Source organism: Delphinus delphis, chromosome 6 (assembly GCF_949987515.2).
Source record: "Delphinus delphis chromosome 6, mDelDel1.2, whole genome shotgun sequence".
NCBI classification, from domain to species: Eukaryota; Metazoa; Chordata; class Mammalia; order Artiodactyla; family Delphinidae; genus Delphinus; species Delphinus delphis.
In genome coordinates this window covers 19,282,948-19,309,261 of record NC_082688.1, presented here as the reverse complement: position 1 = coordinate 19,309,261, position 26,314 = coordinate 19,282,948, and the positions used below count along the sequence as shown (strand labels likewise).

The following is a 26,314-nucleotide window of genomic DNA, read 5'->3' as shown; positions in this document are numbered from 1 at the left end:
AATAGCAGGTGATCTGCCCAACAGGGCTTCTGACCTTGTGAATGGAGTCCCTGGGGTTTTAACTGCAGTAGGGATTGAGCCACAGACAATGAGTTTGGGCCCTGGTGAGAACATTTCTTTGGTGTTCAGCAGGGGTCCCACTAAAAATCTTTGCAGGTGATTTGTAATGCATGTCATATAGATGTGCCCTGGACCTCTTTCTCTTCTGCTGTATAGGGTCCTGTTACTTTGTTGCCACTTCTCCATGCTAGGTGAGCCCTGAGTAGGGAGAAAGGTCAGGAAGAAGGCGCAGTTTGGATGACACTGTTTTCTCTTTCCTACCCTCTCTTGCTCTCACTGCCCCTGTTCTTGCTTTTCCTTTCAATCATGTACTTATAGCTTCATGGACTGACCTTCCTGTGACCCCCATCCTCTCCCAGTCCTTGTGAGCATGTAGTTTACGGGTTGGTGGAACACATTTTATTGACTAATCTATTTTTCTTTTCCTAAATAAGTTTTTCAGTATCACCACATAACGTGGGCCTGTCTCTTGATAGTCTCAACAGACTAACCTGAAAGTCTGTTGTGTTCTTGTTAATAGAGTAGGTCCTTATCTCTTGTCTGCAGTTCTGAAATCTATGATGCTCCATAAACCAGAAGCTCTTCTGCTGGGCAAATTCTTTTTCCTAACGTCACCTGAATTGATCTGAGGCTCTTTGTATTCTTTATTTATCCCACCCAGGGTGACTATGCATCTGTTTTGCTGCAGTATTAGTGTGTTTGAGTGTGGGCTGCCCCCGACTTTGCTGGGTGTGATATACAATAGAATAGAAGCTTGGGATTGACGTATATACACTAATGTGTATAAAATGGATAACTAATAAGAACCTGCTATATAAAAAAATAAAATAAAATTCAAAAGAATAGAAGCAATGTATAGCTTTTCTAAAATTGGAAATATTTGATTTCCAAAATATATCAAGCTGTAAGGGTTTGGAGTAAGGGATTGTTCACCTGTGTAATGGACCACATGGTCTGCTTGGCTGTTCTCTTGTTGCTGTGTGTTTGAGATGTTTTCAGCTCTACACTATCGTATGTTGTGTCCCTCCTCACCAACCCCTCCTCATATTGGGAATATTTTCTTGGGAACACTCACAGTGGAATTATTTTATCAGCAGGCAGGAACAGTTTTATACTTCTTGGGCCTGGTGCCAGGTTGGGCCCCCTGCACAGGTTTGTGACTTTTACCCATTCATGGTCACCCCCTCTACACTCCAGGGAGGGGAACTTTTACGATGATGCTGTCTTGCTGGAATGAGTCCGTGAGGGTGAGGAAGCAGTAGGGCTCTATACAAGTAATCGGTTACCCTATGAATGGCTTCTTGGATTTCCTGGGTGCAGGATGGTCTCCTCAATCCTGTTGGCTGAGGCCCAAGGCCATCCTATTGGCTGGCTTTCTAGGGGGCGGAAGGTGAGAGCATGGGTATTGGAGGTCCTTATTGCTTCATAAGACTTAAAGCATGGCAGGGGCCTTCTCCTTAGGAGGACAAACATTCATCTATCCATCCATCTTCCATCCGTCATGGGATATTTATTGAGGATCTATCCCTAGGAACTGGGGATAAAAGCAGCAAGCAAGACAGACAAGTTTCTTGCTCTTATGAAGCTCACAGTACAGTAGGGGTGGAGAGCAGGAAATGGGTAATAAACAAAAAAATCAATAAACAAGATGATATAATATAGAGTGAAGTATCATGATAGAAATAAAACTGGGCAACAGGATTGAGGGGGCTGCTAATCTGGACAGGGCAATCAAGGAAGTTGACACTTGATTTGAGGCCTGGTTGGCAAGAAGGAAGTCATTGAACAAAGATCTTGGGGGACAAGCCTCCAGCAGAAGGAGTAGGAAGTATGAAGGCCTTGAGATGAGAGGGAGATGGTGTTTTGCAGGATGACATAAGGGCTGCTAGTTATTGGTAAGGGAATATAGAACAAGTGTCTGGAACTAATTCTCTGAGGATGTCAAAGAAGAATTTGAATGAAGGAAAGAAAGAACAACAGATAAATCTGCCATGAGGATTCTCATACTTCTCTAGGACCCTGGACCAAATGTTCTTTCTCTCTGGGGTACAGATCTCTGGGCAGTGGGTGGGTTTCCTGAAGGTTCTCTAAAAAGTCCTTCTAATCTGATGTTCTGATCTTTCCCAGTCTGTCAGATGTATGCCTCCCCTGTGCTCGTGGTCTGTCTAATCCTGAAGATGTCCACAATGGTAGCCACTAGTCACATGTGACAAGTAAAAGTAAAATTAGTATTGATTAAAATTAATAGAAAATATATTTAGTTCCTCAGTTACACTAGCCACATTTCAAGTGCTCAGTAGCAAGCTACCTAGGGCTACCTTTATTGGATAGCGCAGAGAGAAAAACATTTCCATCATTATGCAAAGTTTTCTTGGATAACAGTGGGCTAATTTGAAATATAATCAAGCCCCTCATTTTCCAAAGAACCCCTGGTGACTGTTATGAGCTGAACTGTGTCCCCCCCAAATTCATGTATTGAAGTCCTAATTCTCACTACTTCAGAATGTGACTGTATTTGGAGATAGGACATTTAAAGAGGTAATTAAGGTTAATTGAGGTCATTGAAGTGGACCCTAATCCAATAGGATTTGTTTCCTTATAAAGAGGAGATTAGGACACAAACATACAGAGGAAGACCATGTAAAGACACAGGGTGAAGAGAGCAATCTCCAAGCAGAAAGGCCTTTAGAAGAAACAACTCTGCCAACACCTTTTTCTTTTACTTTTAGGCTCCAGAATTGTAAGAAAATAAATTTATGTTGTTTAAGGCACCCAGTCTATGATGCTTTTGTAGTACTTTTTTTTTTTTAATGGCAGCCTGGGCAAACGAATTCAGTGACTTGGACCTGCTTATATATAGCACAGGAGAGCACAGTGAACTCTTTGGGAATGCAGTTCTGTCCAGTCGTGGCCTGTGGAAATAAACTAGTCCTGATAGCCCTGGAATAGGTGTTAACTCATATCCTCCTTCTGAGTATTGATATGTCATCCCTGATATCCAGTGCTATTCCGTTCTCCACCCTCTATCACTTGACCTTTGAGGGATGGATACAGAGTTGCCTTTGTGGATTGCTTTCTTCCTGTAATTAAGTTTACAGCCTTACTCTCAGATCCTTAGTGGACCTCTTTTTTAATAAGTAACTGAGAAGTACAATCTACTCATAGAATAGACATAAGAAAAATTTCCTAAGACATTAACAGTACAGGATCAGGAGCAAGGGAATCAGATTTCTGGCCCAATATTGAATAGCATGGGGTTTAAAAGTGTTATTATGTAACATTGTTATATATAATAGTATACATATGCATGTGTGTATCTATAATTATAGCTCTAAATATAGTAAATCAAGAAAAATCATATTCAAATAGGTGACCCTACCACCCAGCAGGGAACTTTTCCAATACTATTGAATTGATCCATATATTGCTCCCTAATCCTATTCCTTCACATATTTCTCAGCAGTAATCACTACTATAAAATAAAAAAAAAATTTTTTTTAAAAAATATGTCTTCACTACTTCTCTATGTATCCCTAAACATTATCTAATTTAGGATTGCTTGCTTTGAATTTTATAAAAGTGATATAACGCTTACATGCATTGTTCCATGAGTTGGTTCTTTTCATTCAATACTATGCTTTGAGGAGTCATCCATGCTGCTTATAGCTTTAATTTCATTTTTTCTTGCTATATAGTTATTTTTATTGTATCGATGCTTTATAAATTTAATCATTCTCAGTTGGTAGACTTTTGAATTCTTTACAGTTTTCTGTTACAAACAGTCTTGTTTTGAACATTCTTGTGCACGCCTCTTTTTGTATATTGCAAGAACCGCTCTTGTGTATTTATGATGCTTTTACAATTAGAAAAGTTTATGAAGAATGTGTAGAAATGTAAGATACGCTTGAAAATAATTCTACTCGATTTGATTAAAATTAGACAAATGGATTTCTTTTGTCTGAAACAATCTAAATATCTTAACTGTAACGCCCCAGTTTTAGGACATCCAGAGGGCTGATATTTTATTGTATTATTAGTATTTCTTATAAATATTTCATTTCTTAAAATAAATAAAGGTAGTTCAGAATATTTAACTCAGTAGCTTACATCATTGAAGGACTTTTCACATTTTTTATTTGAGATGCTCTAATCTTCCTTTTATTTTTATGTCTGTACCCTGGTTTCCTGACTGGGTGGTAAGTATCATGAAGATACATAAAATATAATGAGAATTTATTGCCTCTGTTTATGGGGAAGAAAACTGAGTCTCAGCAAAATTAAGCAATCTGCTTAACATCGCAGAACTGGGAATCAATCTAAAGCCAATGCACATCTCACTGCGTGATGCTGCAGGTCACAGGTGTGCATCCTCCTACCCAGATGCCCACCATCACCTCTTGCTACTGGGGTTGGCATAGGAAGAAAATAAGTCTCTGAATGCAGGCTGATTGTCTGCTAATTGCCACTATGTTTTGTATGCTTACTGTGTGCCTGCCAGACACTGCTAGGTATTCATGGATGGGTTTGAACTAATTCTCATAACAACAGTATAATGTTGATATTATTATCCACATTTTCCAAGATTCCCAGAGGGAATACAGTAATCCCCACTTTATCTGTGGTTTTGCTTTCAACGGTTCCAGTTACCCATGGTCAACCATGATCCAAAAATGTTAAATGGAAAATTCCAGAAATAAACAATTCATAAGTTTTAGACTTCAGTGTGATAAAAACTCGAGCTATCTGCCTTGACCTGCCCAGGATGTGAATCTGCCCAGGATGTGAATCATCGCTTTGTCCAGCCATTCTCATTCCCGTCTGTTAATCAGTTAGTAGCACCTCTTGGTTATGAGATTGACTGTCATGGTATCACAGTGCTTGTGTTCAAGGAACCCTTATTTTACTTAATAATGGCTCAAAGCACAAGAGGCGTAATGCTGGCAGTTTGGATCTGCCAAAGAGAAACCATAAAGTGCTCCGATAGGTGAAAAGGAGAAAGTTCCTGACTTAACAGAGAAAAAAAAAATCAGATGCTGAAATTGCTAAGATCTACGGTAAGACAGAATCTTACGTGTGAAATTGTGAGGAAGGAAAAAGAAATTTGTGCTAGTTTTGCTGTAGCACCTCAGACTACAGAAGTTACGGCCACAGTGTGTGATAAGTACTTAGTCAAGATGGAAAAGGCATTAAATTTGTGGGTGGAAGACATGAACAGAAAAAAGGTTCAGTACTATCAGTGGTTTCAGGCATCCACTGGGGTCTTGGAACGTATCTGCCATGGATAAGGGGGGGCCGCTGTAAATCTCCAAGGACAAGCAGGTAGCAGAGATGGCAGAGTTGGGTCTGAAATCTGGGCCTGTCTGACTCCAAAGCCTTTATTCTTCTTAAAAATTTCATATTGCCTTCAGAAGGAGGAAACACCTAATGGACTCCCAACGTGGTGTCACTTCCTATCTGGCTGTTACTACAGATATATACTTATGTTGCTAGAAGGAAGCTGAGTGAGGACAAAAATGCTTAGAATAAGCATGAAAATTCAGTTTAGAGGTGCCTTTGGGAGGACACTGGGCTCAAACTGAAACAGAACCTTTTGTGATTTTGACCTTCAGTTCTGGATTGAAGTCCCACTCCCTACTAGGATTTAGCTAATGGATGGTAAAGATAATCTTCCGAGTGGGGTTGGATTTAAGAGAATGGACTACGAAGTCAGGTGGAGTTGGCTTCAAATTCTGACTCTTTCACTTATTAGCTGTTTGATCTTGGATGAGTTACTTAACCTCTGTGAGCCTCAATTTTTCTATCTCGAAAATGGGGATAATTAGTAGTGCCTTCTGTACAGAGTTTTCATGGAAGTTGGGTTAAGCCATGAGAACGTCTTAGAATAGTGTTACTGTAATCACTCAATACCAGATATTGTTATTGTTGAGTAAAAATAATAAATAGAGGATTGAATCAGGCTAAGCTTCAGGATCCTGTCTAGACATGGTACGAATACTCAGGCTCTTCCTGAGTGGGGGATTAAAATGTGTGATCTGGGATGAAGTCCACTAGATCCTCTCAGTAACCCTGCAAGGCTGGCAGGACCTACTGGATGGCCCCCTGCTACCCATGAGAGAGCTGGGGGGAGGGTAACTCACTCAAAGTCCCACCTGCTGTCTCTGGGGACAGAACTCAGGTGGCTTATTTGAGCCCTACCTTGAATGAAGTCTTCCCTGTGGCCGGTTCAGATTCCAAAGGGATTTAGAGGCTAAAAATAAGACTTCTAAGAATTGTCTTGAATGGGAAATTTTCACTCCATTGCAAAGACCCAACACGACCCACTTCTTTTAGCATTTATTATGATGACTAATTGGGCACCATTAGAATGTGGCGTCTTACATAAGTCAGACTCAGGTTGGCAGTTGCATTGATGTGAAGGTGATTTGCATTCAATTCCTCTGGACTCTTCTATCTTCATAGACAATCACCTGTGGGAGAGATTGGTGTCTGAAAAAAAGGGTTTCTCTAGTTCATGGAGAACTCAAACATTCTGCTGTTCTTTTCTCTTAGAATTATCCAGTCATGCTTGAGAATATTTTCTAAGTTTCTAAGAAGTTGCCATAGTTAGAGCTTGGTTTGTTTGTATTGAAATCAAAACATTGACACGGTAGGTTTTAAAAAGAAGTAAAACTTTTTGACAGCATAACTGGGTGGGGAAATTACCCAATCTTGGTCAGAGTTCAGCTAAAGCACTACTTGCTGACAGCATAGCTGAGCTGTGCCGAGGGTTCAAGGTCATGTGGACACTGACCACTGAGGGTTTCTGTGTTTCATGTCAGAGAGGATGACCTCTGCTCTGGATGGTCATTAGGGTCTGGGATCTGGCCCTGGCTCTGACCTTTGTTCTTGGTATGACCTCAGGAAAGTCACTTTTCCTCTTGGCCCTTTATTAGTGTCCCATATTTAAATGAGGATGTTAGATTAAATGGTCTCGAAGAGCCCTTTCACTTCTGGAATTCTAGGATTCTGTGAGTTCTGTTTTTGTAGCTTTGTCACCCATTTGAAAGCCATACCCTTTCCCTTTAAATCCACCAGGGGGCGATGTGACTCATGTTTTGGCCCTGCCCCTGGTCTGAGAGACCTGATCACCAAGCTAAGGGTCCAGAAAGAGGAATGTCTGACCCAGTCCCTGCCTTTCATGGGAGGTAGATGGAAAAAGACACTATTTAAAGTGTCCCTTAGGTCTTCAGTTGACAAGGGGTCTTCATATCTATTTGTCCTTTTGACCTCTTATCAGTTTCCTGGGCTAGATGCTGTCTTCCCATTTCACGGACTGGGGAACCAAGGCCCACAGTATGGAAAGGATGTGCCTTGGGCTACGTGGGTTTCCAGTGCTGGACTCAGGACCTTATCTCCTCATCCCCACTCATTCCTCTGGTCATTTTCCACTGGGCTTCAACAGGCTGCCTCTGTTTCTAAGGGGCTTCTGTTGAGCTGAGAAGACAGTTTACACACAAGTTGACTAGGGCAGAATTTGAATCCATATTCGATAAAGTCAAGGATAGTTGCTGAGCTGCATGGGTAGACTAAAGCTTCTTTCCAATAAAACTCTTCTTTTGGGATTTAGACTAAATGATTTATAAAACGTGGTGGCTGACAGAAGCTACTACAGTCCTGGTTCTGCGCTGCAGACAGAAGAATCCACTCTGGCTCATTTAAGTAGCAAAGGAATTTTTGAAAGGGTTTTAGGAAACTCTCAGACTCTCCAGGAGGGCCCGAGAGCAAGAATCCAAAATGAATGTAGCCAAAACCATGACCAAGTACACCGTGAGGGCTTTTCTAGGAAAAAACCACTGCCACCACTGCTTGGCTACTTGGTACTTGGGACTGGGTACCACCACGGGAATTACCACTGATTGAGCCCCTTCTATGTACAGGGTATATACCTAATCTCAATTGATACCTGCAGTACTGATATCATTATCTCTCATTTACCCATACTTGCTCAGTCAAACCCAGGCCTCTCTGACTTCAAAGTCTGGGCTCAAACAGAATGAGAGGATATAGACATTAGACTAGAGTTAGGGTCTACTCCCAGTCCTGAGAGGATGATTTTAGGAGAAGAGAGATATTCCTGGTGTTTCCCACTCCCTTTGTAATGCTTTTGTTTTCTAGTAATGTGGAAGAAGAAGAACAAAAAAGAATGTTAAATTGTCCTTTTCTATTTATTTTATCCCCTTGTGCCTCTGGTCTTTCTGACGAATAGAAATAGCCCCAAAGGAAGGGAGTATTTCCCACTGGATACTCTATAGGCATTGCTTGGATCTGACTCTCTTCGAATAAAAAGTTGTTTGACTTGGAAAAGACCATGACAGAGACTCATTCAATCCTGTTAGTTTATTAATCAGGAAAATGAGGCCCAGAGCAGGGAATTAACTGTTGGAAGTCACATAGTAAGATTGTGGCTTTCATACATCCAGCAATTACTTAATGAGTGCCTACTATGTGCCAGACACAGAACACGGTATAAGACAGACAACTTCCTTGTTGCCATGGAGCTTTATTTCTACAGATACCCCAGAGGTAGCCTTGCCTCTAGTTCTCCAACCTTATCTTAATCTGGAGCAAAAATACTTTTAGCTCTTTTTCTTAATTTTTAAAAATAATAATAAAAAACAATGCCATTAGGAAATGTCACAGGAAAAGAGCTTAACTTTATTAGTTAACAAACAGTACAAATAAACCTTTTTCCTTTCTATCAAATTGCAGTATTTAAGAGAAAAGACTACCCAATGATGATGAAGGTATGTGGAGTTCTTGTAGTCTCATATACTATTTATTAAAATAAATTTATTTATGTATTTTTGGCTGCACTGGGTCTTCATTGCTGTGTGTGGGCTTTCTCTAGTTGCGGCGAGCGGGGACTCCCCTTCTTTGCGGTGCGCGGGCTTCTCATTGTGGTGGCTTCTCCTGTTGCGGAGCACGGGCTCTAGGTGCTTGGGCCTCAGTAGTTGTGTCACACAGACTCAGTAGTGGCCCACAGGCTTAGCTGCTCCGTGGCATGTGGGATCTTCCCGGACCAGGATTCGAACCCTCGTCCCTTGCATTGGCAGGCGGGTTCCTAACCACTGCGCCACTAGTGAAGTCCCTCGCATACTATTGATGTGAGTGTAAATTAACCTTTGTAAAGAAAAAAAATTGACTATGTATCAAGACATTCTTGACCCAGAATTTACTTTTTAGACTGTCTCCTAGAAAAATGACTATGCATGTATCCGAAGGTACATCTTATAAGGATCACAGTATGGTTTATAATAGCGTAATCTGAAAAAACCTGAATGTTTGATGATTGATTGATTATATGAAACATGCTATAGCCACTCTACCAGGCAGGATTATATTTGGCTTTGTATAACAGAAACCCCCAAATAATAGTGACTTAGAGATGTATGGATTTATTTTTCTCTCCTAAAAGAAACCTGGAGGTAGGGAGTTTGTGGTTGGTAGGGAGGAGTGACAAAGTCATCTAGAACCCAATTTCCTTCTGTCTTTCAGTACTGCTGTTCTTAGTGCATGGCCAAAAGTGGTTGCTGGAGCTCCTGCCATTGTATTCACACCTCATGTGGAAGGCAGAAATGGCAAAAGTGAGCATGTCATTAGCCGGCATTTAGTCACCTGTCTGTATTTATCTGCAGAGACTTCGATTTTTAGCTGGGCACATTGCCAGCAGTTCTGGTATAAGGAACAAAAGGAAGAAAGAATGAATGTGTATTGGGTAGGCCTAAGGTCTTCAAACATTTTTGCTCACATATCCTTTAAAAGAATTTTGAAAAATTATAGACTACCTTGTACACATTTAGATTGTCTCTGAAACTTTTTATTTTTTATCACAGGCATATATGAATATGAAGGATAAAATTTCTGGCCTATTGTAAATGTTGACATAAAAAATAAAACTCTTGTGTCACCTTTGTTTTTTAAACATCTTTATTGGAGTATAATTGCTTTACAATGTTGTGTTAGTTTCTGCTTTATAACGTGTCACCTTTTAAGATACATCCAATGGAATATAAATACCATTGCAATACAATAACCACCATCCTCCATCTAAAAAATAAATAAACATGGTTTTAAACAGCTGGAAATTTTCTATCATTCCTTTTCTCATTCTGCTTCCTCTACAGATTTTTTTCTAATATATATTTCCTGCTTGAACAGTTTTTTTTTATTGATCACTTTATCATACCTCTCAGCCACAATAATATTTATAGAAGTGGAAATTTTAATTTAAAGTGGCTACGGGACTCTAAAGTATTAAATTTTTTCTTCAGATTATCATTATAATTATTGATACTATACAATTGATTAAAATAATGTAAGCATAGCATATATTTTGGCAAATGTGAAACAAAAAGTTATCTCTTAAAGAGAGGGATGAGGCTTTAAAAAACTAATTTATGTGTCTGTGTATGGTTACTAGTGATAGGAAGTATAGGCATAACCATCAATTATATTTCTGATTTTATTTTCCTAGATTCAAGCACCGAAAAACCTTGTTCCATAAATAAATAAATGGAAATGGAAGGAATTATTTTATAGCAATGTCTCTCAATTCCTTGAACTCTTTTTGAGGGAATGTGAAAAATCACACAGTAGTCTACCATCAAATATTATTCTTAATCGTCTCTCAGTTGACAACTCACTCCATCAGTTTTGTTGAAAACAAGAATTGGAAACCATCTGACTTGTGAAGGAATTTGTTATCCAGTTCTTAGCTTGCTTTTTCAAAGTTGACACCTACATTTTGAATTATCCCTTTTGACAACCTGTATCATCATCATCACCACCATCTTCATCATCATATTCAGGTTGGATGAAAATTGTGTCTTTCTATTGTATACAGAGAAAAAAGTGACTTTGAAAGGGAAAGTGGGAACCCAGAAGATAAGCCCAAAGCCTTACCTTGACCAAAGATGTATTCTCAGGCGGGTCAGTTTTAGGAAAGTATCCAAATGGACAGAGATGATCTAGTCATCAGTTTCTTTAAGACTATTCCTGCCTAAGTGCCCCTTGGAAAAATCCCTAGTGAGAGAGCTAGCAGGTTTTGCCACGTGTCTCTACAAGGTTATACAATATAATTGCGCTGTACAATGTCGTTGTATTCCAGTAGGTGCCGTGTTATTGAAGGACACATTACAAACTATATTGTTAATTTAAAAAATGACTACAAACTAATATGAGCAGTATGATCCCATTTTTGTTGTGTTTGTGTCTGGAAGGTTAAAAAGTGCTTTTCTCTAAGTGAATTAATTAAACACGATTTTAATTTTTCTTGTAATGCAAATGTCCTAGGCTTCTAAAACATCTTTTTCCTCTCTCCCTCCCTCACTTTCTTTCTTATTTCCTTTCACAACTTAATGTATATTTAAAATTGATTTTATATACTTTACATTTTAAATCATTTTTATATATTTTAGATGTATTTATAATACGTATATTTAATATGTATTTTACATTTATAATTTAATTTTATTTATATTTATTTATTTATTTAGGCTGCGTTGGGTCTTTGTTGCTTGGTGTGGGCTTTCTCTAGTTGCGGCGAGCGGGGGCTACTCTTTGTTGTGGTGCGTGGGCTTCTCATTGTGGTGGCTTCTCTTGTTGCAGAGCACGGGCTCTAGGCACACGGGCTTCAGTAATTGCAATATGCGGGCTCAGTAGTTGTGGCTCGCGGGCTCTAGAGTGCAGGCTCAGTAGTTGTGGCACACAGGCTTAGTTGCTGCGCGGCACGTGGGATCTTCCTGGACCAGGGATCAAATCCGTGTCCCCTGCATTAGGAGGCAGATTCTCAACCACTGTGCCACCAGGGAAGTCCCATATTTAATATATATTTTAAATTCAGATCTTAAGTATACCATTCAAGCAATTTTGATGAACACGCATCAAGACACCAAACATTTCCATCAACCCAGAAAATTTCCTCATGTTTCTTCCTAGTCAATTCTCGCCTTATTGGTAATCCCCAAATAACCACTGTTTTCACATCTATTGCCAAAGGTTATTTTTGCCTATACTAGAATGCCCTGTAAATGGAATCATACAGCATGTACTTTTTTTGTGTTTGGCTTCTTTTACTTAGTACAATATCCTTAAGATACAACTGTGTTATAACATCTATTACTAATCTTTTCCTTTTAATTGTTGAATAGTATTCCATTGCGTGAATATACCACAGTTTTCTTCTGTTCATAGGCATCAATTCAATAAAAAATAAAGTATTTATTTTAGAGTCATTTAAGATTTATAGAAAAGTTGCAAAGATAGTACAGTTTCCCTGGTAATGTCTTACATTAGTATGGTACATTTGTCGCAACTGATGAAGCAGTATTGAAACAATATTAAGTAAAGTCTGTAATGTATTTAAATTCCTCAGTTTTCCCCCGAGGACTTTTCCTTGTTGTTCAAGGATCCCATTCAGGATACCATGTTACATTTAGTGGTTTTTGGGGGGTTTTTTTGGTTTTGTTTTTTTAAGACTCCTCAGAACTGTGACAGTTTCTGACTTTCCTTGGTTTTGATGATCTAAATAATTTTGAGGGCAGGTTTTTTTTAATAGTTTGTCCTTCAACTGGGGTTTGTCTGATGTTTTTCTATAATTAGACTGGGGTTATAGGTTTTGCGAGGAAGACCACAGAGGTGAAGTGCCCTTCTCATCATATCATGTCAAGGATACCTGCTATCGACGTGACTTATCACTGATGATGCTAAGCTTGATCTCTTGGCTGAGATAATACTTGTCAGATTTCTCTCCTATAAAGTTAACCGTTCCCCCCCACCCCCCGCTTTTCCATACTCTGCTCTCAGGAAGGAAGTCGCTTTGCTCAGCCCAAACTCAAAGAGTTATGGAGTTATGCTTCACTTCCTTGAGGGCAGAATATCTACATAAATTACTTGGAATTTCTTATCATCGGAAATTTGTCTATCCTCCTGCATTTGTTTATTTACTCATTTATTTCTATCAGTATGGACTCATAAATATGAGTTTATACTTTGGGGTGAATCCAATACTACCTTACTTATTTCATTGCTAAATTGTTCCAACTTTGGTCCTTAGGAGCTCTTTTAGTCAGCTCCTGTGTCCCTGGGGCATGCCTCCATTCTTTTGTTTCTTGAGCATTTTCTTACTTTCTGGCACTACAAGGTGCTGTAGGCTCATCCTCTCTATTTTCTGCCATTGGAGAATCAGCCATTTCTCCAAGGAGCCCTGTTTTTTGTTTTTTTATTGGAGAATACTATTACATACCAATATCTGGGTGCTGGGTTGTGATTTCTTTTTTATACATAATTTTTTGTCATTCACAGCTCTGCTCTGCGAGGTTCTTTCTGATCACCCAATTTAAAATAGCATCCCATCCCCAACCAATCACTCTCTATGGCATAATCTTTAAAATATTTTATAGGACTTACCACGACTTAATATACTTATCGTGACTTGTATATATACACACACACTTGAAACCAAGCTATGCATTGTGTTCTGCAACTTGCTTTTCCCACTTCCACAATATATTATGTATATCTTTCCAGATCAATATATATGATTCTGTCTTATTAAAAAATAACAATTTCATATTCTTTTTTCTTCTCTGTCTCTCTGCACACACGTGATAATCTTTACATTGATGGAACAAAAGAGAATTTCAAATTTTCTACTATTACAAACAGTGCTAGGAAGAATGTGTATACCTTTGTGAATTCTTGAGTGTTTAGCAGTGGCTAATATTTTTTAAAAGAATTTACTAAGGGATTTTACATGTATTAAATCATATTTAATCTCAAACAAGTTTATAAGATAGCAGTTACTATCATTCTCATCTTACAGGTGAGAAAGCCTAAGATAGGCCAGGTAACTTCTTCAGTATAACCTATTTGGTAGGGGGCAGAGTCTGGATTTGTCTGAGTCCAGAACCAAAGACTTAAATATCATACAATTCTTTTTTTATAGCTTTTTTAAAATTAATTTTTATTGGAGTATAGTTGCTTTACAATGTTGTGTTAGTTTCTGCTGTACAGCAAAGTGAATCAGCTATACATATACATATATCCCCTCTTTTTTGGATTTCCTTCCCATTTAGGTCACCACAGAGCATTGAGTAGCGTTCCCTGTGCTATACAGTGGGTTCTCATTATTTATCTATTTTATACATAGTATCAATAGTGTATATATGTCAGTCACAATCTCCCAATTCATCCCACCCACCCCCTGTTTCCCCCTTCGTATCCATACATTTGTTCTCTATGGCTGTGTCTCTATTTCTACTTTGCAAATAAGATCATCTATACCATTTTTCTAGATTCCACATATATGTGTTAATATATGATATCTACTTTTCTCTTTCTGACCTACTTCACTCTGTCTCTAAGTCCATCCACATCTCTACAAATGACCCAATTTCGTTCCTTTTTATGGCTGAGTAGTGTTCCATTGTATATATGTACCACATTTTCTTTATCCATTCCTCTGTTGATGGACATTTAGGTTGCTTCCATGTCCTGGCTATTGTAAATAGTGCTGCAGTGAACATTGAGGTGCACGTGTCTTTTTGAATTATGGTTTTCTCTGGGTATATGCCCAGTAGTGGGAATGCTGGGTGATATGGTTGTTCTATTTTTAGTTTTTTAAGGAACCTCCATACTGTTCTCAATAGTGGCTATATCAGTTTTCTTTCCCACCAACAGTGCAAGAGGGTTGCCTTTGCTCCACATCCTCTCCAGCATTTGTTTGTAGATATTTTTGGTGATGGTCATTCTGACCGGTGTGAGGTGATACCTCATTGTAGTTTTGATTTGCATTTCTCTAATGATTAGTGATGTTGAGCATCTTTTCATGTGTTTGTTGGCCATCTGTATGTCTTCTTTGGAGAAATGTCTATTTAGGTCTTCTGCCCATTTTTGGATTGGGTTGTTTGTTTTTTGATATTGAGCTGCATGAGCTGCTTGTAAATTTTGGATATTAATCCTTGGCCAGTTGCTTCATTTGCAAATATTTCCTCCCATTCTGAGGGTTGTCTTTTCATCTTATTTATGGTTTCCTTTGCTGTGCAAAAGCTTTGAAGTTTCATTAGGTCCCATTTTTTTACTTTTGTTTTTATTTTCCTTTCTCTGGGAGGTGGGTCAAAGAAGATCTTGCTGCGATTTATGTCAAGAGAGTGTTCTGCCTATGTTTTCCTCTAAGAATTTTATAGTATCTGGCCTTACATTCAGGTCTTTAATCCACTTTGAGTTTATTTTTGTGTATGGTGTTAGGGAATTCTAATTTCATTCTTTTACATTGTTGCTGTCCAGTTTTCCCAGCACCACTTATTGAAGAGGCTGTCTTTTCTCCATTGTATATTCTTGCCTCCTTTGTCATAGATTAGGTGACCATAGGTGTGTGGGTTTATCTCTGGGCTTTCTATCCTGTTCCATTGGTCTATATTTCTGTTTTTGTGCCAGTACCATACTGTCTTGATTACTGTAGCTTTGTAGTATAGTCTGAAGTCAGGGAGCCTGATTCTTCCAGCTCTGCTTTTATTTTTCAAGATGGCTTTGGCTATTCGGGGTCTTTTGTGTTTCTATACAAATTGTGAAATTTTCTGTTCTAGTTCTGTGATAAATGCCATTGGTAATTTGATAGGGATTGCACTGAACCTGTAGATTGCTTTGGGTAGTATAGTCATTTTCATAATATTGATTCTTCGAATCCAAGAACGTGGTATATCTCTCCATCTGTTTGTGTCATCTTTGATTTCTTTCATCAGTGTTTTATAGTTTTCTGTGTACGGGTCTTTTGCCACCTTAGGTAGGTTTATTTCTAGGTATTTTATTCTTTTTGTTGCAATGGTAAATGTGATTGTTTCCTTAATTTCGCTTTTTGATCTTTCATTATTTGTGTATAGGAATGCAAAAGATTTCTGTGTGTTAGTTTTGTATCCTGCAACTTTACTAAATCTATTGATTAGTTCTAGTAGTTTTCTGGTGGCATCTTTAGGATTTCCTATGTATAGTATCATGTCATCTGCAAACAGTGACAGTTTTACTTCTTCTTTTCCAATGTGGATTCCTTTTATTTCTTTTTCTTCTCTGATTGCCATGGCTAGGACTTCCAAGACTATGTTGAATAATAGTGGCAAAGGTGGACACCCTTGTCTTGTTCCTGATCTTAGAGGAAATGCTTTCAGTTTTTCACCATTGAGAATGATGTTTGCTGTGGGTTTGTCATATATAGCCTTTATTTTGTTGAGGTAGGTTCCCTCTATGCCCACTTTCTGGAGAGTTTTTAATCATAAATTGGTGTTGAATTTTGTCAAAAGCCTTTTCTGCATCTATTGAGATCATCATTGTGGTTTTTATTCTTCAATTTGTTAATATGGTGTATCACATTGATTGATTTGCATACATTGAAGAAACCTTGCATCCCTGGGTGCAATTCTTGTAAAACAAAGAAATTTGAAGGGAAAAAGATATATACACATTCCTAAAATTCCCAGTACATATCCATAGCCAAACTACCTTTCTATAAGCTCTATCCAGTCTTTCTGTCTATAATTCTGCTCCATATCTGGCAAAAATAAGAATTCCTGCTTCTGATAAAACTTACGTGGTTAATCCTCTAATAAAAATATTTCCCAAAGGAACATATATTTCTCTACTTTGATATCTAGGACCTTCTTATTTTTTAGCAGCCATTAGTGCTATTTATCAAATATTTCCAGATCTTTGCTTTCTGGGTGTATGGTAGAATTATATTTCCTCTAACTTTGAGTTTAAATGTGGTGATATTACTTTCTTTGACCAAAGAAATATGACCAGAAGTGATGCATGTCAGACGCCTGCAGATCCACACTGAACATGTCGTGTGAACCAGAAATAAACTCTGGTTGTGTTAAGCCATTGAGATTTTGATTCTGTTTGTTAATGCAATGTAGCCTAATTTATTCTGATGGTTACAGCTCAGTCTACATTTCCAATTTTCCCTCCTGTAATTTTCCATTGTAGAACCTTTACTCCATTCGTATTCCTTAAGAATACTTTATAGCCTCCTTTCTCTGACCCTTTGCCACCCTCCTTTCTGTCTTTTTAAATCATCCTTATTTGCTATGGCCATGATGAAGTTATACCTCTTTCAGGAAACCTCTCCAGACCTCCCAAACCGTAGGTAAAATATGTGGCTTCGGTAAACCTAAATTTAAATAAATCTGTTTTCTGCCACTAACAAGTTGGTTGACTTTGTGCAGGTAATTTGGTGTCTTTGAAATCTTTTGTGTTCATTAACAAATGTTAGCTACAGTAATGGATAAACCCCTGAACATTGGTGGCTTATGACAATAGAATTTTCTCACTAACCATGCAGAGATTCCAGGAATCAGACCCAAGGTGTCTCTGTCATCTTCAACATGTGACTTCCAGGATTCTTCTGGCTGTGACAGAGAGATGAGGGAAAATGAAGGATCACACAGAGTTTCTGTGGACCAGAGTTCCTCTTGGTCAGGACTCATACCCATAGCCATACCTGCAAGGGATTTTGGGAAATGTAGTCTACATGTATGAACAGGTAAAAGAGAAATGAGTTTCCTCAAGGTTTGTCAGTCTTTGCTACACTGAGTGTCTTCTCCCACTGTATATAAAATATGGAAAATAATTTCTATTTCATGGCTTGTTGTGAGAATTGAATGAGATGCCACATGGAAAGCACTAATATAGTATCTGGAGTATAGTGGGTGCTCAAAAATGTTTGGTTTCCCCATCTTTTGAATTTATGACTTTAACTTGGGTTCTGTAGACAAAACTGCCCTGGCCGATAGTGAGTCTTCTTTATCCTTGAGCTTTCCATTGTGCCAGGCACGATGACTGGCATATGGTAGGTGTTTGATACAGATCTGGTAGTTCATTGCATTTGCTGAGAAAGGGAGAAGGTTGAGGCCTGCAAACTCCAGAACTCCAGGAGTTACAGACATCAGAGAGCATTAGTTGATCTAAGCCCAGCACTGAGCAGAGAGAAGTGGTTTAATAATTGTGGTGGCATGTTACTTCTTTTTGGCATGCTTTCCTGAAGAAGCAAGGGGGATGAACATTGCTGTGACACCAAGACCACAGTGACCAAGGAACCATGGGTGTGCAAGGCGAGGCTAGGGAGTAGGTGGGGACAATTCCCCCATAAGAGGAAATGCTACCTTTTGCCTGATGTTTCCTCCCTATGTACAGGGACTGTTTTAACTGTGGGTGAAGGGTTGGCAAATTGTGTGGTGGAGATAAAGAAAGTCCAGGCCCCAACCCAGTCTGGTGGGGAATTTGAGCTGGACAGAAATGACTCCGGGTGATGTCTCTTAGATTTTCTTCCTTTGCTCCCCTAAAGGGGAAGTGCGAGCTTCCAGGGTGATGTTAATGACGACCAGCCCCAAGGTGATCTTGGCAGTTTGGCCTGTTGGGGATCCCTTGTTCCTGGGGGCTCCTACAGTCAAGAGGAGTTCTGTCCCAGCTCTACGTCCTCCTGACTTTATGACTTTTCGCCTCACGGACTGTTAGTGTCTCCATTTATGAGATGGGAAGAGTGTTATCTATCTTACAGGGTTGTCGTGAGTGGTATATAAATAATGTATGATATTAAATACACCACCTTGTTATTCCCTGAGCCAAACACGTTTTACCCCTGGCACCATCTAGCTTTGAAAGTAGCACTACTATGCTTCAGTTGCTCCAGCCAGAACCTGGGCATCATACTTGCATATTCTTCTCCTCCAACCACTACATTCTATCAATTGTCAAAGGCTGCTGAATGCGCCTTCTGCATGTCTCTGGTCTTCATGCTTTTCTTGGTCTCTCTGATGATACTTTAGTCCAGGCCACTAGCCTCCAAATAGATCTTCCTGACTCTACTCTTGTTCCTAACCAATTCTTTCTCCTGAGTGCAGCCAGGATAATCTTCCCAAGCTGGAAATCATATCAAGTTCTACCCCTGTTTCAAGCCCATTCATGGCTCCCTAGGACTCCTAGAGAGAGTCCACAGTCATTGACATGGCCCACAGTACTTCTCATCCGTGGTTCCATCTACCTCTTCAGCCTCATCTTTCTTTGTGCCCTCAATCTCTGCCTCTCACCCCAGTGCTCTTCTCTCAGTCAGATTGAATCCCTGTCAGTTTCCCAAACACATCAGCCTGCCTTGTACCTCTAGGCCTTTGGCTGGGCTCTCTCCTCTACTTAAAACTCTCTTTGCCAGGCTAACTCTTATTCAGGCTGGGAGGACTAGCTCATGGTCCGTTCTGCTGGGAAACTTGCCTGTGATGCTCCCTTCACTCTTTCCCGAATCATCTGGTTCCTTGTTATCTCCCACACTAGGGCATAAGCCCCTTGAGGTCATGGCTAGCCATGTGTCTAGGGCACATAAGGTCTTGAACTGATAATTGTTAGAGTGAACTGAAATGAATTTAACAACCTATAGTCTCTTTTCTGAAAGAGTCCCCAGTCAAGACAAGGACAATAACTGCTGGTGTTAATGATCATACGCTAACACTGCGCTCGGTACTTGTTTTCTCTTTCTGAATGAAGCAGATTGGTCTGAAACAGCATATTTTCATGTCACTGGAAGTTGCCAGGTAACATTGGGTTTGCAGTAGAGATAGCACCCTGTTGAGTTGCTAGATTCCTCCAAACCTTGTTTCAAGAAAGTTTAGCTCTTGGTGAAGGACTTCCCGTGTGCTTCCAGGTGCCAGAGCAGAGGAAGTCTGATGGCCTTCATCAGTGAGAAGTGAAGGGATGGGGCATAGAGTCCAGAGAGGTACTGGGAGGGGAATCTTGATTCTGTGTGCTCTCAGCTCTCCTTCCTCTCCCCCTTGTCATGGAAGGCCATTTGACTTGGGAATGGGAAGATACTGGGAAAGCCCAACATCTTTTCCCTCACCCTCCTCTCAAAGTTGGAAGGGCAGTTTATTTCACTTCTGAAATCTCTGTGAACATCTGGACCTGTGTAGAACCTAGAACTCTAAGGCTGATGCTGTTGGTTGTAGAGAAAGGGGTAGGTGAGAGTTGGTGGGTCGGAGAGAGGAAGTGTGGGTGAGCTGCGTTCTCACTGTAACGATAGGGGATTCTCTCTTGGGTGAAGTGAACCTCAGAAAGGTGCCTGGGGCTTAAACCTCTGCCCACAGGGGCTGTAGGATGGACTTACCCGGGGGTGGGAGGGTTGAAGGAAGAGGAAGATGTCAAGCCTCAGCTGGGCCTCCCAGCCAGGGGCCTGGGTAGAGAGCAGTCCCCAGAGAGCCCCCCTCCGCAAAGAACTGCAAACAGCCTGTACAAGAGAGCCTGCATTTGGACACTGGCCCCTAGAGAGAAACAGCCAGCACTTCCAGAATCAGACTGAGAAGCAGAGACAACCAAAAAGAAGGTCACCCACCTTCACCTCGAAAGATCCCTGTGGGTTTGCTCACAAAAGGGAACAAGAGTTATGAGTAATGTAGAAGAGAAGAGAACAGCCACTCACTCACCAATAGTTGGGTGAGAACAAACATCAACCTCTTTCTCCCTCCTTCCCACCCCAACAGAGGAAGAAAGCCAGGGAAGAAGGAAGAGCGGAGTACGTACCGCATGCAACTCCTGCCCCAGGCTACTGAAAGCACGAGCACAACCTGGGCTGGGGCCCAGGAAGAGAACTTTTAGGAGGTGGCTTCAAAACCAGGTGGACCAGGCTGTAAAAATAGAAACTAGGCCATGTTTAATATTTAAGGTGACTGAGAAGTAGTAGAACAGAAGTGAACCATATTTAAGGAAGCTTATTATCCAAAGGGAAGGGAAAGCTGGACAGAGTATAAAAGTAGCAAGAATTAGAAAAATAAAATCTTTCACTGTGTATGTACCAATAAATCGAGAGGCTCTTAATCCTTCCCAAAGCCCTGCAGCATAGGTATTATCGCCTTCATTTCCAGAGATAGAAATTGAGCGTCGTTTAAGCGACTTGCTGAAGATCACCCAGCTGAAAGGCGGATAATCATATTACAGTGTGACAGCAACACACACTGGAGAAAGGCGCAAGGTGGGATTGCTCCTGTCTCGGAGCGGAGTGGAAGAATTAACTGGAAGAATTAACATCTAAGCTGGCTTTAGAGTGACGAAGAGCGTTTTCCTGCAATGAAGAGTGCTGGAGTCAGGAAACCCAGAGAGGTGGAGGGGGTCTGGCAAAGGTCGGATGATGCCGAAGAACAATGGTCTGTGTTTGTAGAGCAACAGTACATCTTACGCAGCTGGATTTTTGATACGTATGTGCTAAATTTCTCTCCATGCTTTCTCTGGCAGTGTATGGAAGTGCCTTTTCCCACGAACCTTGCCTATTTTGCTGTTCACATAAAAGACACTGCCCGTGAGATTTTCAAAACATGCCATTCTCTGATTGCCAATGAAGTTGAAATGTTTTATTCATCTGTTTATTGGCTATTTTATTTTCTTCTTTTGTATATATGTATCCTTTGCCCATTTTCCATTGGGGTGTTTGTTTTTCTTCTTGCTTTGCAAGAATTATTTAAAGAGTGATGTTCCTAATACATTTCCTAGTTTTTGGTTGACTTCTTAAATTCTAGTTTTTGATGAATAGAAATTTAAAATATTCATCTGGTCAAAATGTCTTTCCCTTTGTGGCTCCCATTGTCAGAGTTTATAGGAAGGTCGCCCGCTATATCTTCATATGACTTTATCCCTATTTTCTCCTAGTACTTTTGCTGTTTTATATTTTATCCCTACCTAATTTTATACTTCTTAGTTTTGGTAGGTTTGTAAAATGGAAAGTTAAACTTAGCAGAATTACTAGTAGGGTCATAATGAAGGCCTTGCCTTTTTTTCTTTTTTCTTTTTAAGCCAAGTTCGTGAACTTGAGTGCAGGTAATATTTGTGGTTTCTCTCTCCCCTTCCTTGCCTCAAATTCTCCTGTCACTTCCATCAGGCTGTGGTCCTGTGGAAGATTAAAGATGGCCACAGTTTCTTTGCTAACCTCCTATTGGCAGGTGAAGACTATTTTCCCTCCCCTTGATTCTGGGCTTACTTTGATTAGTAGGACATTGTAGAAGCAGTGCTTCGTGACTTCTGAAGCTAGTTCATCAGAATCCCTGCAGTTTCTGCCTGGGTGTGTCTCGTGGTCTGGTCCCTCTTGCGACACTCCTTCTCAAAACTGAGATGCCGTGAGAAGCCTAAGCTACGTGGAGAGGCCACATGTAGTCAGTTTGGTCCATAGCCCAAGTGGAGCTCCCAGCTGACTGCCAGCATTAAATTCCATCCATGCTGGATGTTCCAGCTTGATGATTCCAGATGACTGTAATCATCCCAACTCACCACCCGATACTACGTGGAAGAGAGGAACTGCCAGTCAACGCACAGAATGATGAGAAATAATAAATTGTTCTTTTCAGGTTCTTTGTAAGTACTTGGTGATCTGTTACTTAGTGACAGACAACTGAAACAGATTCCCACCACCACACTGAGACACTGCTTTTCAAGTGTACCAACCATCTTCATGTTGTCAGATCCAGTGGTGGGCATTTCTTGGGTTTTACGTTGTGTGGTCTCCCAGAAGTATCCCTTCTTGAAACGCTCTATTCCCTTGGCTTCTGTGACCTCTCACTCTCCTGGCTTTTTCCCTACCTGACTGGGTGACACTTCTGTTTCTTTTGCCTTGTCTTTCACTCAACCTCTAAATCTTGGGATGTCTCAGAGCAGTCTTGGGCTTCTTTCTCCATCTATATCTATATGAGTCTCTCTAGGTGACCTCATTTAGCCCTGTGGCTTAACAACTATCTCTGTGCTGATGGCTCCCCGACATATAGACTGGTGTTGATTTCTCCCTGGGACTGTGGATTCATGTTGCCCATTGCTTGTCTGCCACCTCCACCTGGCTGTTCAGTAAGCGTCCCCAAACTTACACAGTGGAATATAACTCTGGGCTCTCCCCACAGCCAAGGCCATTCCTCCATCTGTTGACTCTAGGAAATGGCAGCAACAGCCACCCAGATGCTAAAGCCCAGAAAACTAGGTGTTAAGGTAACCTTGACTTCTCTCTTCCTTTCAGCACCCACATCCAACCCAGTGTTAAGTCATGTGGGATCTGTTTGAAAAACGTGATCCAAAAGAATCTCCTTCTCTTGAATCTACATCTATAGACTGTGGCCCCATTTTCTCTTGCCTTGGATCATCCAAACAATCTCCTAACTGGTGCCCTTTCTCTCCTACTCTTGCACCTCTATCATCTATTCTCTAAACTGCAGACAGATTGCTCTTTGAACATATAACTCAGATTATGTCACTACCTTGTTTACTGTTAATGGATTCCAACTGCCTATAGATTAAACCCCAACTCTTTTTCCTTATACAGAGCCCTACATGACCTGGCCCCTATCTTCCTCTTTGACCCTATCTCCCACTGCATTGCCTCCCTCCTCATTCTTCTAGGGCTACCCTGGCTTTCTCTTGGCTCCTTGAACACTTCAAGCTCATCACACTTAAAGTCTTTGCACTGGTTATTCTCTGTGCCTGGAATTGTCTCTTGTTTGATCAACTCTAATTGGTTCCTTTCTGCCCACTCAATCACTCCTGATTCCATCCATCACCATCTTTAGTTCTCCTTGTAGTGGCTGCTTTGTTACCAGTTTCCCCCACTAGAATATTATCTCCATGAGACCACAGATGTTATCTGTCCTGCCCACTATGGTGTCTCCAGTACTTCCACTAATATCTGGCATATAATATATACTCAACAAATATTCATTAAAATAACTCTTCTTTTTCATTTTTTCATTCTTCTCTGCTCCCTTTGAGCCAGAGATAAATAAAATGCTGTTTAAAAAGGAAAACAGCAGTGAGCTGTCAGGGCAGAGAGCTCACTAGAAGAAGGGAATCTCCTGGACGCACCATCTTGCCTTGACTCTTACAACTCCTCCAAAAAAGCCCGGAATCAAGGAGGGCCACACCCAGTTCCACCTGCCACTTCGATCTTATCCACCATTGCTGCTCTGTGTCACTCTCTCTCCCCAGTAAACTCATCTTCTTCCCTAAATAGCCAATTCTTCTCCCTGTTTCTGTATCTTTCCCATTGGTCCCCAGACCGAAGTGCCTGTTCCTTTTGTCTCAGCATATCCTGCCGAATCCATCCTCAGCCCCACCTCAGCAGGCTGGCGCACCTTTATTGAGCTCTCACCACAGGTCAGGCCTGTTTAGTCATTGCTGTCGGGCAGACTCAACAGTGGCAGCCACACCTTACCTGCATTCGACAGATGGCCCAGGACTTGGTCTCTAGAGAGGTGAAGAAGTCAGGGGAAGCTGCATCAGGGAGGGGGAGGCTCTTGGAGTTTCTCCCAGGTCACTTCATCAGAGCCACTCTGCTTTATCTGTTGTATAGTAGAATCCGATCCTAACCAGGGTGGGATTTTAAAGTCAGCCTGTGAAAACCCATTCAGAAGGCATGGCTCTGGAGAGAAACTCTCATTAAGCACTGAACAGCCAGTTTTATCTCCGGTAGAGCCGCTGTCCCTTTAGTTGAGCAGCACTGTCCTCCACTTACTGGGCGTGTTTTATGGACAGTGCATATCTATACCTTTAAATGACGGAGCTGCCTTCAGCTCACACTCTTAAAGGAAGCGTGGGCTGAGACCACCCCCTGCCCCACGGGTCCAGCAGCATCACACCTGCTCACCTGGTGGAATGACTGGCAGAGCCCCACACGATGAGACTTGCTGATTTTGTGTTTGTGGGCAGTAACCAAAGTAGTTTGGGATCTTGCCCAGTGACTGCCTTGCTTTCAAAGCATCTTATGTTTCATTTAAATATAGGGCTCTGCTGTTAACATGTTGCAACCACATGTTGATAGCTGTACTTCAGCAAATTGCTGAATTTGCACTATGCAATATGCATATGTAGTATGTCTTGGAGATGATCTGAGGCCCACAGTGAAATTATTGCTTTCAAGTTATGGGAGCAGGGAATTCATCACCTTGTGCTATAAATACAGCCATGAAAAATGTGGATACATAGGATTAAATCCAGCTGTTTGGGCTAAAAAGAGTGCTATCGAGGTGCTTTTTTCCTTTTTATTCTAAATTCTCAGAATGTAAGGTTATTAAATCAGCAAGGTCAAGAGAAAAAAAGGTTCTCGAATAAATTGAAAGCAGCTTCACTAAGCATTGTGTGAACTGAGTAATTAGGATTTCCAATCTCTTGTTAAAATACCTCAGTGACTTTCAGGAGGGAAATTTTCCTGAAATTTACAACATATCAACAGAAAGGACTTGATGATGGGCTTGACTATGCATTTTAGGCCAATGCATTCAGTTCTTCATTCACCCAATGTTTGTTGAGTGCTTACCTGTTCCAGGCAGTGTTCTATACGCATTAGGCTATAACCATTAACAAATAGGCAGGGTCTCAACTCTCAGGGCGCTTACATTCTAGTGGGGATGGAGAGAGGCAATAAAAACAAACATGATTTTTTTAAATTGAAGTATAGTTGACGTACAATATTATGTAAGTTACAGGTGTACAATAGAGTGATTCACAATTTTTAAAGGTTATACTCCATTTATAGTTATTAAATATTGGCTATATTCCTTGTGTTGTACAATATATCCTTGTAGCTTATTTTTTTTTAAACATCTTTATTGGAGTATAATGGCTTTACAATGGTGTGTTAGTTTCTGCTTTATAACAAAGTGAATCAGCTGTATATATACATTTATCGCCATATCTCCTCCCTCTTGCGTCTCTCTCCCATCCCTCTAGGTGGTCACAAAGCACAGAGCTGATCTCCCTGTGCTATGCGGCTGCCTCCCACTACCTATCGATTTTACATTTGTTAGTGTGTGTATGTCCATGCCACTCTCTCACTTCGTCCCAGCTTACCCTTCCCCCTCCTGTGTCCTCAAGTCCATTCTCTATGTCTTTATTCCTGTGCTGCCCCTAAGTTCTTCAGACCATTTTTTTTTTCTTTTAGATTCCATATATATATGTTAGCATACAGTATTTGTTTTTCTCTTTTTGACTTACTTCACTCTGTATGATAGACTCTAGGTCCATCCACCTCACTGCAAATAACTCAGTTTTCTTTCTTTTTATGGCAGAGTAATATTCCATTGCATATATGTGCCACATCTTCTTTATCCATTCATCTGTCGGTGGACACTTAGGTTGCTTCCATGTCCTGGCTATTGTAAATAGAGCTGCAATGAACATTGTGGTACATGACTCTTTTTGAATTATGGTTTTCTCAGGGTAT

The 26,314-nt window shown here is 40.5% G+C and overlaps 1 long non-coding RNA gene across 1 annotated transcript; it reads right to left on the bottom strand.

Annotated features, from left to right (window-relative positions):
• Positions 1-6,418: 6,418 nt before the first annotated feature.
• LOC132426536 (uncharacterized) lies at positions 6,419-24,624 on the bottom strand. Its single transcript, XR_009519721.1, has 3 exons — positions 24,308-24,624; positions 17,425-17,498; positions 6,419-6,527 (listed from the first exon to the last, which is right to left on the bottom strand). It is a non-coding gene; the product is annotated as an uncharacterized lncRNA (long non-coding RNA).
• Positions 24,625-26,314: the final 1,690 nt, after the last annotated feature.